Genomic DNA, 16,934 nt, shown 5'->3' with positions numbered 1-16,934 from the left:
TGATCATCAAAATCAGCCTTAAGACAGGCTTTAGATGTTTTACTGAAGGAAATGAGTTGGTTTTGATGTTGTTGGTTTGTTTGGTTTTTTAATTAGGAAGTCAGACTGGGTTGGCCTTGTGAACTTCTGTCCCGTCTTAGTCAGGTCAACAGAAGCTCTGGACTGCTGGCAAGTAGTCTGCACCAAGGAGAAAGTGTTTTGCAGAAGCACTGTTGCTCCCATGACCCAATCAAACTCTACTTTTCTTGCAGAGTTCCCGCAGTATATCTTTGAGGCTTGGTTCCTGTAAAACTGTCAGACTCAGCTGACCTTAGCATAATGCAAACTTTTGTCTGCAATCCTGTTCCCTGACCCAAGTCTGCCCTGCAATGACTGCATCTAGGGCTAGGAGAAGAGTTGGGTTTGTCTTGTCTTTAGTACCTTCGTTCTTGGAATACTCCTGTAGCTATTCCAGGGTACTACTGAATCTCAAGTACAGAGCTGGGCAACTGATCACCAAAGAAACCTGTGAGAGAGGCAAGCCTCAGGCCAAAGATGATCCTCTAGGTGTGGGGATGGCCTTCCGCTCTTTGACAGTCCCTGGTGTTCTTGCCAAACCTGCCAGTGGCAAGCTGTGAGTAAAAAATGCCCACTTCTGGAAAGCCCCACTTGCAGCCCTGCTGAGCAGCAGTTCAAAGATTGTTTTCATGCTTAGCATGTTTCACTCCTGCCTCTTCAGATATCATGTTAATATTATCACCTCTCATCAAACATTAATCTGTACATCATTTGCCAATTGAAGCATGAGTAGGTTGCACAGATTTATTCAGCAAGCGGCAATTGCTGCCTAGACTCTGTGGTCTAGTTGTTAACAGCTGGCTGTTTGGGTTGTGTTTTTGTTAAGTGGAGAGTCTATTTATAGGCAGCAGAACACATGCACATCCTTGTCTGTGCTGCTGCAGATCCTGGGTAATCTCCTCTGGTACAAAAGCCTAGTCTACAAGCTAGCATAATGTGTACTAAAATCAGCGTGGGAGAGTAGAGGTGTTAGAGGTTTTTGTTGGGTTTCCTCCTCTTTCTATCACTATCTTGAAGATTTGGAGCAGACCGATAGCACAGGGACAGGCTGCTTGCCTGAGAGATGGGGGCAAATGTTTCCCAGGATACAGAGGAAGCAATCTGTGGCGGTGGTATTTGACACAAAACTAAAAATATTATTGTGGCAAAGGATCTGATTTTAAACAGGGTATTTAATGTGTGTGTGTGCGCCTCACACCCCATTCTTTACCCAGAGGAAGGCAAAGTTAACTTTTGTTTGCTTTCAGAAAATTAGATGGCAGGCAAGGTATCTGTGGTGACAGTAGCCTGGGAGCTGTGTCATTCCTTCTCAAGGGCTCGAGAAGAGGGTTTTGGCTAACACCCCACAGAGGAAAACCTATCTTGTCTGCACACCTGACACCATCAGTGAGATGGGGAGTACAGCCTGGTGCCCCTGAGCACCCAGGAGTTTGTGTGTGGCACTCAGCTTGCTTTTCAGAGGTGCTGCTTGCCTGAGTCACTCTGTGCTGAAAATGAAACACTGTGATTCTAGCAGAGCACACAATGAACTGCAAATTACAAACTGAAAACAAAGTTAAAGAGAAAAATGAGGACAGCATAATTTCACATCATACTAAACAACTATTTTTTTCTTGGTTGCTTTAGTCACCTTACTATGAAGTGTTATGGCAGAGAGCAGGAAACTGGGTTAGTCCCTGCCAGACACTTGCTTCTTCTGGAGTTCACAAATGTCTGGGCTGCTTTTCTCTCCAGTTGTTTAAGAAGGATGACCTTGCACATAATTCTACTGCTTTTGTCTTTCTGCAGTGCTCTCTCCCCAACTTATACTTGCTTGCTTCATATGTAGGAAGTCATACTTGAATTTATTCTATCTGGGTGGGAGAAAAAAATTCCACCAGCTGCTGTTCTTTATTGTGAAGAACACAGAACTACCTGGTCTGTCTGCACCTTCCTTCTCTCCCAGCCCCTTGTCACAAGAGTTTGGAAATAGTTTCAATAGGTGCCTGTGAAGCAGGAGAATGAAGAATTCTGCAGGGCACTGGAGTGAGCACAAGCACAGACTGCACTGCAGTTAGAATGAGGACTGTGCACTCCAGTCTGCACACCTGCTTCTCAGAGCACAGTCCTTGAGTGAGCAGCCTCAGAGACATGTATGAACTTGTAAATTGTTTCAGTAACTTACTTGTTTATACCTCTCCTCAGGGGGAGGTGCTTCAGTAAGTATTTCACACATCTGTCTGCGTTTCATATTCAGGTGTAAATGCTGATGCACTAATTCAAATATATGAGTAGCATGCATGACACCCCAAGGATTTGCTTATAGGATTGCAGTATGGCATCCCCTATGAGGAATACAGGAATGCACTGGCAGTGTGTTCTACCCTGACTGGCAAACCTCTCCCAGCCAAGGCTTCAAAAGGATAGGCTCCAGTGCTTTCTGCAAGGCGCTGTGCCAGCATAATACAGATGATGGAGAAGAGCTGAACAAATAGTTAACATCTCTGTGTATATCTTCCCCATTCTGTCACAAGAGTACCTCATATAAATAAATAAAAGGGATGCTGTTAAGTCATGCCAGTCAAAAAAAAGTCTGAAGACAGATTCTGGCTACCTGCCCGGTTGTGCTAGGTTTTCTAGGCTATGAAGCATATACTTGTGTCTGAGAAAGTATTTAACCAGTGATCCATGGACTTCTGGAGACCTAGGATGATTTCTGAAGGAGATGCTAAATATATATAAGTGAAGAAAGACTCTTGTAATGGGACTTCAATCTACTCCACAGGAATCAGCACCTCTGTTAAAAAATGCTGAGGTCTCTAAGCATTAAGAAGTTGACAGCTATTTTATAATTTATGGGAAACTTCAGGAATGCTGTAGGGCACTTGAGGCCAAGATAGCTCTGCCACTTCTCTGTCACACTGACATTGGTGGGACTTTAGCTAGTAAATCTGCAAGATCCCAGTATCAGCTAGACTTAAGTTTGGTGTTTGGATTTTTTTTGGGGGGTGTATGTGTTCCATGTAGGGCTAGTAACAGGTGACTATTTCTTCAGTTGAGTGACTTCCTGTGGCTGGGATTTGGAAATCTGTAGAACTTTTTGTATTGCTTTATTTGGCTGTCCTTGAATCTCTTTTACAAAGTTGCTGTGTCTGAACCACCTCTAGAGTAATTGGAGGGCACATGTTCTGTGAGGCTTGTGCTTGTTTAAACAGTAAATTAAATTGCAAGGAAGCTGTGCTCACTCACGGATATGATGATTATGATGTTAAAACGGTGCTGGTAGGCCCATGCCTCCAGCCCCGTGGGAATCCTTAATGGAAAACCAGGAGCTGTAACTTCATGGATCCTGTACGATGTGACCTTGGGGTGTGTGGGGGAAACACCAACCTGCTGAAACCACTCCAGCATGGAGGGCTTCAATGAAGAAGGCAAATGGTGCTAATTTTTGCTGAAGAGAAAGCACAGGCAAGTGTGGGAATGTTTCTAGAGCAGAAGCAAACACCCGATGGCTTTTGAATGTGTGTAACTTTTAAATGAAAATGAGAAATGAGCCCAAACTGAATTTCAATTATCATAAGATATAAATTAAAAACAGAGTTGAGGCTTCAGATTAAAATGTTCATTTTTTTGCTACATAGTTTTGACTTTGCTATATGAGCTTTCCTTGTGTTTTGATACTGTCAAAATCACTTTACAGCAACAGGTCCCAGTAGATTATAGTAACACCTTGTAATATTTTAGTTTGTTAAATTAAAGGTTTACAGCAGCAGGCTATGGTTTGAAAAATCATGCTTCCACAAGTCTGGGAGTGGGGAGGAGGAAGTGGGCTGTTGGTTCCCAGCGGGAAAGGACGGACATGGGGCTGTTGTGGTGTGTCTCCTTGTCACGTTCGTTGCCAGCCCGTGACCCAGAGAAGCTCAGGACAGCGCAAATCCCGCTGGGGCTGCAGGTCAGCCGTATTTCCCCCTTCCCCTCCGCCGTGGTTTTGGAAGGTGGGAATTCACGGGCTCGCTCGCTCTTTGACGCCCTCCTGCTGGTCAGGGCTTGCTCTTGGGCCGCGCCGGCTTCGCGCCGCTGCGGGCGGCGGGGCCGGTTCACGGGCCCTGCGCTCGTGCCGACAGCGCGCGGGGCTCCCGCGCTCTCTTGGGTGCTTGGTCTCGCGCCAGTCGCGTGCCCTCTCTCGCACCGGTGCGCGTGCCTTGTCACGTGCCCGCGTCTCGCGCCCTCCCGCGCGCTATACCCCGTGCGCGTGCACAGGTCTCGTGCCTCACCGCGAGTCCGGATCTCGCGCCCTGTCGCGTGCCGGCGTCTCGCGCAGGTGCACGTGCCATGTCACGTGGTATTTCTCGCGCTAGTGCGCGTGCCCTATCGCGCGGGCGAAGCTCGCGCCTTGTCGCGCGCCCGGTCTCGTGCCGATGCGCGCGCCTTGTCGCGCGCCCGGTCTCGTGCCGATGCGCGCGCCTTGTCGCGCGCCCGGTCTCGTGCCGATGCGCGCGCCTTGTCGCGCGCCCGGTCTCGCGGGTGGCCGCGTGCCCTTCCGCGCCGCGGGTCTCGCGCGCGGTCCTGCTGGTGCCGGAGGCGGCCGCCAGGGGGCGCGCAGCTCCCGCCGCCCGCCCCGCGCTGCCCCGCGCGCCGCAGGCCCCGGCTGTGAGGGCGCTTAGTGCAGTGTCCTGCGAGTAGTTCTCCGTGAGGGATAATGCGCACACAGCCACCCCCTCCCCCCAAATTTTCGTAGTTTTTTCGCTATTTAAGTCCTTTCCCTACGCTCCCAGCACGGTAGCGGGGAGCAGCGCTGCGGGAGGAGCGCCTGCGCGCCGCCAGCGCTGCGGCAGGATCTGCGCTTAAAACTCCCTGCCAGATGAGCTTCTAAGCTCCTCCAACGAGGAGGATCCCACGTTCCCCCGGGTTTTACTGTGTAATTAATTATACCTACTCCAGGAGAGCTGGAAAGGCTCTCCTTGTAATACTTAATTCTCTCTACTGAAAATTGTGTTTGTGGTAATATGTGTACAAAGGGTCATGTCCAATCTTTTAGCGTCTAAAAGCCCACATTTTTACACTTTGGAAACCTATTACCATCTCTCGTTTCTTCTCTCTTTAACTAAACAAAAAAGTATTTTAACGTTTCCTCTTCATTAATGTTTTCCCAACTCTTTCAGCCTTTCTGGCTCTCTCTGTATTCCCTCTCATTTAGTCACACATTCCACAGTTTGCCACACTGAAGTGAATGCGAGTATCTCGTAGCTGCCCACATAGTACGTAGTGATCACATTTACTCTTGCATGCCTGCAGCATGGACTTACGGAATCTTTGGGAGAATTTCTATGTTAATTGTAATATAGGGGTTTTTTTTCCAGGCTGGAATCCTTACAGCAGTGTTTTGTATTGGAGGAAGAAGAAAAAAAAACAGCTGAGCTTTTATTCCTAAATAAAGCCTCTTCCTCAATCACCTGATTTCAAGTGACTATCAAGTAACTTAGTAGTAATACTACTATTACTTATCTAGTAATTTAAGTGAATCTCTGACCCCTATGTGCCATGAAGCATTGATTAGGGCTTGGACAAGGGTGTCTCTGTTCAGTTAGTCTCTAGCATGTTAGAAAGGAAATTCGGCATTTGGGTTTTTTTCTGCATTAATTAGATTTTCAGCAGGATTTCTCATAGCAAAGATTATAACATCATGTAATTTTAATATGCTTCTTTGGAATTCACTTTGCACGTAAGCAGTGTCAGCCTTGGGTCCCAGTGGGTTGCTTCTGGTTGTTCCTCCACTGTCCAGACTGAGGATTCAGAATGCGTCTTGGAGATGCTTCAGTCGATTCCATCAATCATGCCTCTCACAAACCAGAAGCATCCATGTGCTGTGAGGACAACTAAATTCACTCTCTCAGGGTCGGTGGATATGAAGTTGGTATGTCTGCCTTGAAGGTCCTTGTCCTGCGCAGGGCTATGGTGAGGTTGTAACTGCACTTAAGGGTGCTCTGACAAGTGACTTCTGCTCTTTTGGGGAGAACAAGCAGTCTTTGTAATTCTGTAAGTGCTGAGAAGGGGAGGCTGGCAGCTACAAATGATCCGTCACTTGTTGGTTCCTCCTGTTCTTGGCTACCCTGTATACTCGTTCTCTCTGGGAGGGTGGACCTTGTTTGCTAGCTGGGCTTCAGCTCAGGCAGAGCCTCTTGTTCCCTGGGGAACGCTTAAGGATGCGCCGTAGGGGAGGACATTGGCACTAGACTGTTGCTGAAGCCACAGGGAATGGGAAGACAATTCACATCTGCCTCTTCAACCTCCCAGGCTGGGTTAAACGTTTCCAGGGGCAGTTAAAAATGTGCTTTCGGGTCTGTCCCCCGAGTGTACAATAGGAATTTCCTCCCCAGTTCTGTGGCTGTGAGCGCTCTGCAGCAGGTGCAGCACAAAGCACTGCGCACCATCGGCCATGTGTTGCCTCCACGTGCGTGACAGGGCTCACACAGGAACGTTCACAGCCCGTAACTGTGCCTTCTCTCTGCATCCCATGCTGGTATTTTGTGCTGCTGTGGCCACCTCTGCTGTCCCTCTGCAATCGGGCCTGGGCTGGTCCTGCCCAGGAGGGCGCCAGCAGCCTTGCTGATCGCTCTGTGTCCAGGATGCTCTTTGGACGGCTGGTGATTCATGGACAGCGTTAAGGCACTTTCCCTGAAGCGCATTGGAAGTGTCTCCATACATCCTGGAATTTTGTTTAGCATGTCCTTTTGATACAAGCCAAGCCCTGCCTTGATGTTTGTAGCATCCCAGATGTTTGGATGATTTTTTTTTTTTTCCCTGTGGTATGTTGCTGTGTAACCCAGCAGGCAGGACACTTGATCTTCTTCCTCTGCAGCTTAAAACAAAATCTCTCATCTTTATAGACATTCAGAGTAGTGACACATCTGCCTGTTACATTCTGTCACTACTTATACCTTGTGTTTTATTTTGGGTTTATGTGTCTTACTTTAGCAAGCATAGATGCTGCAATGGGAAAATGGTTTGTTTCTATGCTTGGATTTTATTCTGACACTGCAGCTAGTTGGTTTGGTTTTTTTTTTTATTTAAGGAAAAAGGCTGGAACTTGCCCCTTAAAGGTGCTGCTTCAGAGTGACAGTGCTGTGCAGGGGAAGAGTGGGGATGAAAGAACAAAAAGGAAGGGATGCTGGATATTTCCCATAGAGAATTGTTTCTTGATAATGTCAGGCTTGCTTTTTACCTGTATGTGTTCCTCGACCACAAAACCATAATAAGTAATCAACAGGGATAAGAAAGATAAAAATGTGTGTATATATTGGGGGAGGGGGGTGGCTTCTGAGGCTCCAACTTTCCAGTTTTCCTGTTACCTCTCTGAAGCATAAACTCTAAAACTCAGTTCATTCAAATTCATGGACATCTGCAAACCACATTGGGTCATAGAATGGTTTGTGTTGGAAGGGGACCTTAAAGATCCTCTTGTTCCAGCCCTGCTGCCATGGACTGGGACACCTCTCACTAGACCAGGCTGCTCAAAGCCTCATCCATCTTGGCCTTGAACACTGCCAGGGATGGGGGATCCACAGGTTTTCTGGGCAACCTGTCCCATTGCCTCACCACCCTCACAGTAGCGAATTACATTATTAAATAAAGACGTGAGACTTTTTACAGTTATTAAGCTAATTAATTATATAAAATATGGTATTGAAAATAATACAGCGTGAATAGAGCAACAAAATGTCTTTGAGTTGTTTCAGAGAAAATCCTCAACTTTACCAATCCTGTACAAATTCTTGATGTACATAATTAACAGCTTAGAATACTTTCCAAATAATTGAGTGAACTATGAAATGTGTTTTATTTTCCTAAATGGGAAATTTCCCTTCTGATCTGTGGAAAGGATTACAGATGTTGAACGCAACAACAGAATAAAGGATCTTACATGATCTCCTAGTTTGACATGACAGTGAAACACAGAAATATTTTCTGCTTGTTTCACCACAGAATGCACTTGAAGCACAGAGCTGGTTAGTGAATGACAGTCTGAAAGATTCTACTGAAGAGAAATTATCTGTGTGTATGTCTATGTACATTGCTAATTTTGATATTAAGCTGCTAGGTTGTGATGATGAACAATTGTTGGCTACAGTTGTATGTGCTCAGCTTGTGATTTTTGCACAAAATATGGACAGCATGAAATGTACCTATTGTTACTTGTTTTTTAAAAGGTGATGTCTAATTAGCAAACTTAATTATTTTGTGTCTGTTGAAAGCAACAATAAGGCTTCCAATGTATTGCCTTTGGGTTTTTTTCAGTAACCATTAGAATGTTTTCTGGCATTCATCAGCACTTCTGGATTACTGGGAAGAGTGTAATTAATCATTCACTTCCTTATGCTTCCTACTAGACAAGCACAGATCATTGCAGGCAAGTTGAAGTAAGCCATTTCAGATGTTCAAAACATGCTGCAGCTAGTCGAAATCTTGGGGGAAGCACTGCTTTAAACATTCTATCAACAGATTACAGCACAAAAGGTAACTCAGTGACTGACTGTAACAGCATTTGATGACAAACAGTTTGAGTTGTCTTTGAGGAAGAATTTCTATGTCACTAAGTCAATAAAAATTCAAGGAAGAAGTTTATGGAATTTGTTTTCAGTGCAGTCCAAGTGCATCTCAAAGCAACTTGACAAAATAGAGTTCAAGTGTTAGAAGCCCCAAATTCTGAGCCAAACCACCTTGTCAGCTGACAGTTCTTTCATTGGGATTTATTTACGTTTGCTGTATTAAATCAGAAGTCATATAAATAAAAGTTCTCTTTAGGGCAGAAAGGAAAAGTAAACCAAGTAGACAAGTTCAGACTACAAAGATCAGAGTTTTTCTCTTTATTCTGCAAATATGGAACATTTGGAAAGCATTGTATAAACGGAACTTAGGCCAAGTTTTCTGAAATAGTTACCATCTGATTTGTCTGCGTGATACTTAGTTGGTAAAAATGCATATTACTCCGTTTTTGGAAGTGAGAGCTTACCCATGAACTGCAACCTGTAGAGGCAGAAAGTGTGTTCTTACATGGTTTGTCAGCAAAGTTTAAATCTGCTGCTTTCCCTACCCACCCAAGCTGCTTCACAAAATCGCATCACTGCTGGAATGAAAGCATTTGGAGCGCCCGGAGAGCAGCGGCCAAATGTGTATAACGTGCTGCCTCATGAGGAGGGGAGGGAACAAGCTGGCCAAGAACTGAGTACAACAAGTATGTAGCTCAATTTCTTCTGAAAGAATGAAACAATCCTTTTATGTCCTTGTAGGAAAGTAACAGCGTTCTGTTCTCCCTCTGTAGGCTCCTTTTCTAGAAAACCATTCTTCAAAAGAGCGTAGTGCAGCAGCATGCTTCAGCCTCCAGGATTCACACTGCTAGCTTCAGGAAGTATGGCTACTTTTCGGTTATTGCTTAGATGAATGATAGTAATAAAAGCTGACTAGCTTAAAAAAAAAAGGACCTTGGATCACTGTCACATAACTGCTGATAACAATGATTGTTATGTTTATCTTGCCATTTTTAACCTTGCTGTCAATTACCACATTTCATTCTAGATCTGGTCTCTAAGAAATCCATGCTAAAATGAACATTTGTTTCAGTAAAGGCTTCCAACTGAATGCAAGCCACAAAGGATTTCTTTTAAGTTGGATATGAGTGGGGTTTTTTTTCCTCTCCCTTCCTCTGAAGGAGAGAAGCCAAGTTCTGGAAGTTTGGTTGCTGGTCTAAAATATTAATAACATGAAGTCTCTTCAGTGTTTCTCTGTTAAATGCTGTTTCAGAGCCATTGTCACTTAAGCGATTTAGTTGCTGAATACTTACCTAAGACCTGTGTTCCCAGTTAAACATAAGAATTGACCTTACCATGTATGGAATATATCAACAGCTTTGTTATGTTTATTTTGTTTTTTATCTGATTAGTCTTACTGTATTAATGCTTATGATACAATGTCTTTAGGTTTTCGAGGAGTAAAACCTGCCATGATAATGGAAGTAAAAGCAAGCAGAGATAAAGGAGAGTGTCTGTCTTCGCCTGCAGACTGTGGGAAGTATTTGAGCCTGCTTCAGGCTATAGTGCTTGGACTCAGCTTGTTGAAGGCACTTGGCCAAAGACAATCCCACACCTGCACTGTGAAGGCCACAGAGGCTTGCCAGGGAGTGATGGGACACGTTGGTGCCTTGTTTAGTCCTGTTATAGCCCAGGTACATTTTCTTTCTTAACCTCCCCTTTAGAGTTTAATCTTGTTCCTTTATATATCTCATAGTAAAGGAACTTTAGTGTTTTAAATACTGCAGGAGTCCTAGATGTAGATCTGAGTGGGTCTCCATATGAGGGAATTACTAGGAATGGGTTCTATGGGCTTTTAAAAAGGGAAAGGTAAAAAAGGGGGAATGTAATTACCACGCTGGCGATGATTCCAGTCCCTGGAGGAATGACTTTTTGCATGAGCGCTGCCTATCAGACAAAGTGAGTTTGTAATCTGTTTGTAGTGGCAAATTCCACGCTTGGCTCATTATAATACCTCAGTCTGAGTTAATTATAGAGTTTGGGACTGGGGGTGAGGAGAAGGACAGGAATGAAAAGCCTCTTTGAGAAAACCAAATTCAAAGGAAAGCAGTGTGCAATTCAGTACCTTTTCTTGTGTCCGACGCTTCAGCTCCTGAGAGAGCCGCACCCTTGCTCACACAGACAGTGCCGTCTCTGGAAGGTCCTGTCATAAGAACCGCATTAAGGAGCCTATTGTTGGGTGCTGCTCTGGGCTGTGTATACTTCAGGGTTATAAACACTCCCAAGATGTTCCAGCATTACTTATTTTCAGGTCACTCTCATATTGATGCATTCCCTTGCATGTTTTCTGTTTGTGACCTATTTTTGATGCATTTCACATCTGCTTTAGCAGCTCTTTGACAACCAGAAAACAGGGCTGTTTACTGAGTTCACAGCTGCTGCTAATATCCGTGCAGCTAGCCAGAACTGACTGTTTTCTTGCTTAGCTCATCCTCTTGAATGAACCTCTCCACAGGGTTTGTTGCAAGTTTGTTTCAACTGGAATGCTATCAAAAGTTTCCACACATTTGTGAATTTCTCATACTTCAGACTTCCTAGAAACCCAGAAACATATGCACCCTCACTAATTCCAGCAACTTTCTTCAGTTTCCCATGGTTTAATTACATCAGCTTTTCACAGATAGCGAAAACAACCTGTTGTGAATGGGATGAAATTCCTGCTGTCATTAGTTAACACTAATGCATTTGAACTGAGTCTTTAAGGAAATAAGTCTTCTTGTCTAGTTTAAGGGCACTATTACCTATAGGCTCACATTAATTTCATTACAGTAACTCAATTACCTTATTTTTCTTTTTTTTTTCTTTGTATGCAGATGATGTTTGAAGAGAGGTAGGAATGTGAATTAATCCTGCAGCATTTCCTTGTATTACCTTCAGCAAGTGGCTCAGGGTGCATCATCTCTCAGTGAGGCCACATCTTGTAAGGCTGAATTCCTACCTGTGCTGTCATCTGAGTGTCTGTGGGCAGTCTGCAGTTTGCTACTCTTCCAGTTCATTATGCTATGGATTAGTTACTTTCAGGACACTTGTTCCCACCAAAGAAAGATATTATTGGACCTTTGTGGTGTAGGTGCAAGAAGTCACAGCTGTGTGAGGTCTGGGCAGTTTGGTTTTGTTGTTGTTTGGTTTGTGCTTAGGCATTGATTAGTAGCACAATATGTCCAGCAGCCAGTGTGTGTGCTTCTGGAAGTGAACAGAGGTCCCAGTCTTCATGAAGCAATTAAACTGAGGACACACTTCTTCAGTTCCAGCTGTTTGAGCCCCTGCCTGAGTCTGCCTTTCCTGATTTTATAATACTGTTCAGTGCTGTTATTGACAATCTCCCAAGTGCTCATTTTTTTCAATACTGTGTTTCCTAAGCCACATTGTGGATCTCAACTTTCAAGCCTTTCTATGTCCTTGTGAGGTAAATGTTACCAGGTTAGCTGTGATCTGAATTACAGATGTGGATAGAGAGGCACAAAGGGTATAAAAGATCTGCCAAAGTCATTTCAGTGCATCAGAGACAAAATTAGGCAAAAAGATTTCTGACTCCCACCTGTGTCCTACTCTTCCAAAGCAATTTTCATGCTTCATTCAATTTTGGAACTTTTGCTGTCACAGTATCTCACAGGTAGCTTTCATTTCTTAATGGTTTTTGAAGATTGATTTTCACCACACCCACCCCTGGTTCATTTCCAGTTGTTAATGAAGTATATCTTGAGTTTTCTTTGGTCCATTGTGAAGCTCCTGGTGGTGACTCTAAAGTACTTTCTGATCCCTACCTGCTGCTTCTTAGACAATGACAAAATGTGGTGACCAGCCTTTATTCTCATTTTATCAGCTGTAGCGAACAGGAGATACCAGACCATTTGTTTGGGCTCCTCGCAGATGGCAACTAAAATATTTAGTTGCTAATGGACTTTACAGTTTGCATTGCTCCACATCATTTGACCAGTGTTGTGGGGTAGCTTAAAAATATTTCTTGTGGTAGTTAACTAAACTTGGAATGCTCTGTTTGCTTGTAGTATTGTGACAATGACGAGTGCCCATCATAGGAAGCTCATGAACCAATTTGTGGTATCTTAAAGTTGTTCTCTGCTGAAACCTAGATGCACAACAACCTTCTCTGAACCTCAGTTTCTTTCACCTATCTCAGATACTCTGGGAAGTGAAATCTTGTTTTTCTGAGACATCCTCCTGTTTTGATTTGTTGTTAGGGGAGCCTGGATGAGTAGCTGATACTAAGTACTTAAATTTGATACGGCTAAAACTGTTCAAGGAAAAGCCCACCACAGTTTAATGCACAATGTAACAGTGGTGGAATAAATGGGCATTGTGTGGCTGAAAGGAGGCAATGAAGTGTCTTCTGTTATTTTACATAAGTCTCAGTGTTACTTTGCTGTACTGGGAGATAGGAAGAACCAGAAATTAATTCATTCAACACCGCTGTTTGTGGAGGTCATGGTATGTACACAGCTCATTGACTCATATATTCCTTGCCAAAACATCACCTCTTCTACGTCTGTGAGTGTCCTCTCATCTTTCTGCACCAAAACCCGTCTTTGTTTTTTCTTTAGTGTTTTTCTCTTCTCTGTGAATTCATTCACCTGGAGAGATGGCAGGTATTCATCAAGGCAGCTCTCCACTTCCTACCCAGGCAGTTCTGATGAATGCTTAGCACCTTTCAATTTGGTGGAAAATTTCTTTCTAGAGCTTTGTTGATGTATAATTTTCTAGCTGCAGGAGGATAGTGTATGGATTGGTGAGCTGCTACTGATGGACTTGACCTTTATAGGCTCATTAGGTCCCTGGGTGGTTGCTGGAGAAGATTGTGGAACAGTGCAGGCAGAACAAATGCTAAAATACAGCAAACATCTTCCTCCATAGGGAAATTCACCCATTTGCAAAACAGCTGGGGTGAAAAGAGACCACTGGAAATAGTCCACACCCAGTGCTCAACTCTGCTCAGGTACCTTATCCAGTTATATTCTCTGTATCTTCAACCATGGAGACACCTCATCCTCTCTGGGCAGCCGGTGCCAGTGTCCAATCATACCTGCAGTAAAAGTTTTATCTTAAAAGAGCATTTAAATGGAGTTCCGTGTATTTCAATTTGTGCCCACTGCAATTGGAAAGGAAGAGGCAGTTGTGTATGTGGATTTTAGCAAAGTCAGGAGAAAGAAAACAAAGCATTAGGCTGCAGTAAAACAATTCTGTAGCAAAAAATGATGACTTTCTGTGACACAGTGCAAACCAGTAGACTAAAGATTGGAAGAGGGAAATCCTTCCAGCCCCAGCTGAAATTGATGAGGTAGTTCACACCTCTCAGAATTGCAATTTGAGGCAGCCTGAAACATGATGGAGAGTGAGCTATGTCAACATATGCTTCAGAGCATGTTCTTGATTTTATCTGTACATGTGAGCACAAGAAAATTCTCTTATTTTTCAGAGCTGAGCTGGATTTCTCCAGCACAATTCTGCGGCAATGGGCAAATGCCAAAGGAAAACTTTACAGCCAGAGAACATATAAAGTCTGGAACATGGATAAACTGCTTAGGATAAAATAGAACCAGCAGATCCCTCTGCCAAAATCTGAAGTGAAATGAATAGAGGTTCAAAAAAAGTTCATTCAGTATGCCTGGTTCCTTGTTTCCATAATTTAAGAATAATTACATTTTTGTCACCAACATTGTTTTTAAATGTCAATAGAAACCAGACAAGTATATTTGTAAACCCAGCCCTGTCACATTGAATACATTAGGTTTTCCAGTACCAGCCTCTTTTAAGTAAGGCTGAGGAAGCATTAAAAGCTCAGTAACTCTCAAGTGTTAGGAAGCTATTGAAAGAGCTTGTTAGGCTTTATGACAAGCAGGTTGAAATATAATAGGCCTGCAGCTTTGTGAAGGAGCCGGAAAGCTGTGGTTGAAGAGAGGCCAGTGCCCAAGAGTTTGTAGACCAGATGATTTGTGCAAAGGCAATGTTGGAAGGTTCAAGGCAAAATAAACAAATGGGGCTACCCACAGGGACAGTGTTAAGCTGAGACCAAAGTGCTTCCTTAGCTTGGTTTCCAAACACCAGTTAGTCTGTCTAACCAAAGAAGGCATTTTCAGTTAAAATTTCTTCCTGTCCACACTCAGGCCAAGGAGCCATTTTCTGTTACCTAATTGACCACATTTGTTCTGACCCAATTTTCCTTAGCCTTTTACCTTGTGAAACTGGGTCTTTCTGCTAATCCAGAACAGCCCATGATTCTCTTCTGACAGTCTTAGATGGGTTTGGTTAACTCTGTCCTTCCTTACTGGCTCTGTTCTTATCCCTCTGCTTTGGTATTGTGCTGAAATAGGCCACCTTCTTTACACCTATCATTCATTTTCTGGTGGAAGCTCTTTGGTTCTGATGTCTTTTACTAGACCAGCTCAGGTACCTAGGAAATATAAGTTAGCCTCTGGTAAGACAGGTCCTGCTAACCCAACAGACATATGTTCCATGTTCTTGGATCCTCTGTCATGGCACCCGCTACAAGAAAAATAAATGAATAAAGATTGTTCCTAGTATTTACAGTTTTGAATGCCAATTTGGAGATGTGAGCTGAGTGCAGTAATAACTTACGTGACTTGCAGGCCTCTTTGAGCTGTAACTTGGAAATATCTAGCTAGTCTTGTTCATATCACCATGGGATTGAGAGCTCCCCAGGAATATTCTTTTTTAAAATACCTTTGATCTTCAATGGAGATGCATATTAAAGAAAATGTAACTCTACAGAGACAGCTTGGCCTTGTAATAATCACTGCATCCAGTTCATGGGGTCAAATTGTATGTAATTCATAGGCCTGTCAAAATGAGAAGTCTACCACTTTAAAACTAGGTTCTAGAGGCCCTGAGCATAGGTATCGTCACTAGGATATGTCAGCTCAATAATGAGTTCCTCAAAAAATGGATCAGGAAGCTGTTACAGCTAAGCAGTTGTTACGGCTGTTGACGACTAGCTAGAAAATATTGCATTACACTAACTCAATTTTTCCCCAAAGGATAGGATTTTTTTTACTCTTATTTCCTTTTTTACAAATATGACAGATCTGGGATATGTAGAAGAGAAGAGAATAGGAAAGCAGGAACATTAAAAAAAACTCAATGGTTTGCAATCCTAGCTTTCTAATACCTTTTTGAATTGTATGTATGTTCTCATTCTTATACATAACATAACTGGTTGGGGAAAAAAAAAATCTTTCCTGTTAAGGTTGTAAACTGCCAGTGTTTGTTACTGAACATTCCAGATCATCCCTTGTCAATTTAAGATTATTTTCCCTAATTCCTGCTGCACCTTAAACACATCACCAGGCATTCACCAAAGAAAGGTTAGTTCAGCTACTTTGAGCAGTTCCAAACAGGCCAGCTCATTACAGCCCTACCAACATATTCCTCGCTGAGTCAGGAAGGACACAGAGCCTTTGCATAACCCTGCTGCCATGCAGCAGGTGAACAGTACTGGGTCTGTGAACAATACTGGGTTACACCAGACAAAACACGCTCTGAAGAATGAAGGGAATTTCATTAAAAACCAGAACAAAACTAAATGATAACGTGCTCTATTCAGAGTACCTGACAGATACCGGGTATATAAACCTTCATTCTTCCAAAGTCACATACTTGGGGGGTGTATTGAACCATCCTTTGCAGCAGTACATGGCTACACCACAAAACAAGGACAAATTTCTTCACACCATGTTTATTTATACCACATCTCTTTGGATGTTCTCTTCTTACTGAGTGCAGTGGCTGGAACCTGTTCTTCCAGCTTCATTATATAAAGGTGAAAGTCTCAGCTTTAGAAACCAGCATCACTGGGCTTGAAAAGCCCTTATCTTCTCCCATTTCATGGCTCAGGAATTCATACTCTGCTACTGACTAGCTCACTGACTTTCCTGTGACTGAAGTTTTGTTACAGTAAGTTGAAGAATTCTGTGAAATTCTAGAATTATCTCTTGTTTTTCACATTATGCATTTTCTAGGGTTTATTTTACTGGAGGGATAATGAAGTAATCTCAGAAGAGCATCTTATTTGCTGATTGTGTTGTAATCATCATCCAATACAAAGTATGGATTCCTCATGTTGGTAATATTCTCCTGGAAGGAAGGAAGATTGGAGTCAGGAAAACTCCTGTGTACCTAACCTTGGCAATACTCAGTGTGTCTAGCAGATGCCAAGTGCAATGTTCGGGTATAAATCATTGCTAGCTAAATCTTAGCTAATATAACAAGTAAAATATATGAATGTGCTATTTTAGCAAATGATTGCTGTCACATCTAATCCTGGGTTTCCAGCCTCTAAAA

The 16,934-nt window shown here is 43.3% G+C and overlaps 1 protein-coding gene across 5 annotated transcripts in view; it reads left to right on the top strand.

Annotated features, from left to right (window-relative positions):
* The window catches only part of ATXN1 (ataxin 1), a 367,335-nt gene that overhangs the window by 49,264 nt on the left and 301,137 nt on the right, over nt 1-16,934 (top strand). The gene's annotated exons all lie outside the window — the stretch shown is intronic.

This window comes from Lonchura striata, chromosome 1 (assembly GCF_046129695.1).
Source record: "Lonchura striata isolate bLonStr1 chromosome 1, bLonStr1.mat, whole genome shotgun sequence".
NCBI classification, from domain to species: Eukaryota; Metazoa; Chordata; class Aves; order Passeriformes; family Estrildidae; genus Lonchura; species Lonchura striata.
This window is presented reverse-complemented; position numbering and strand designations above follow the sequence as displayed.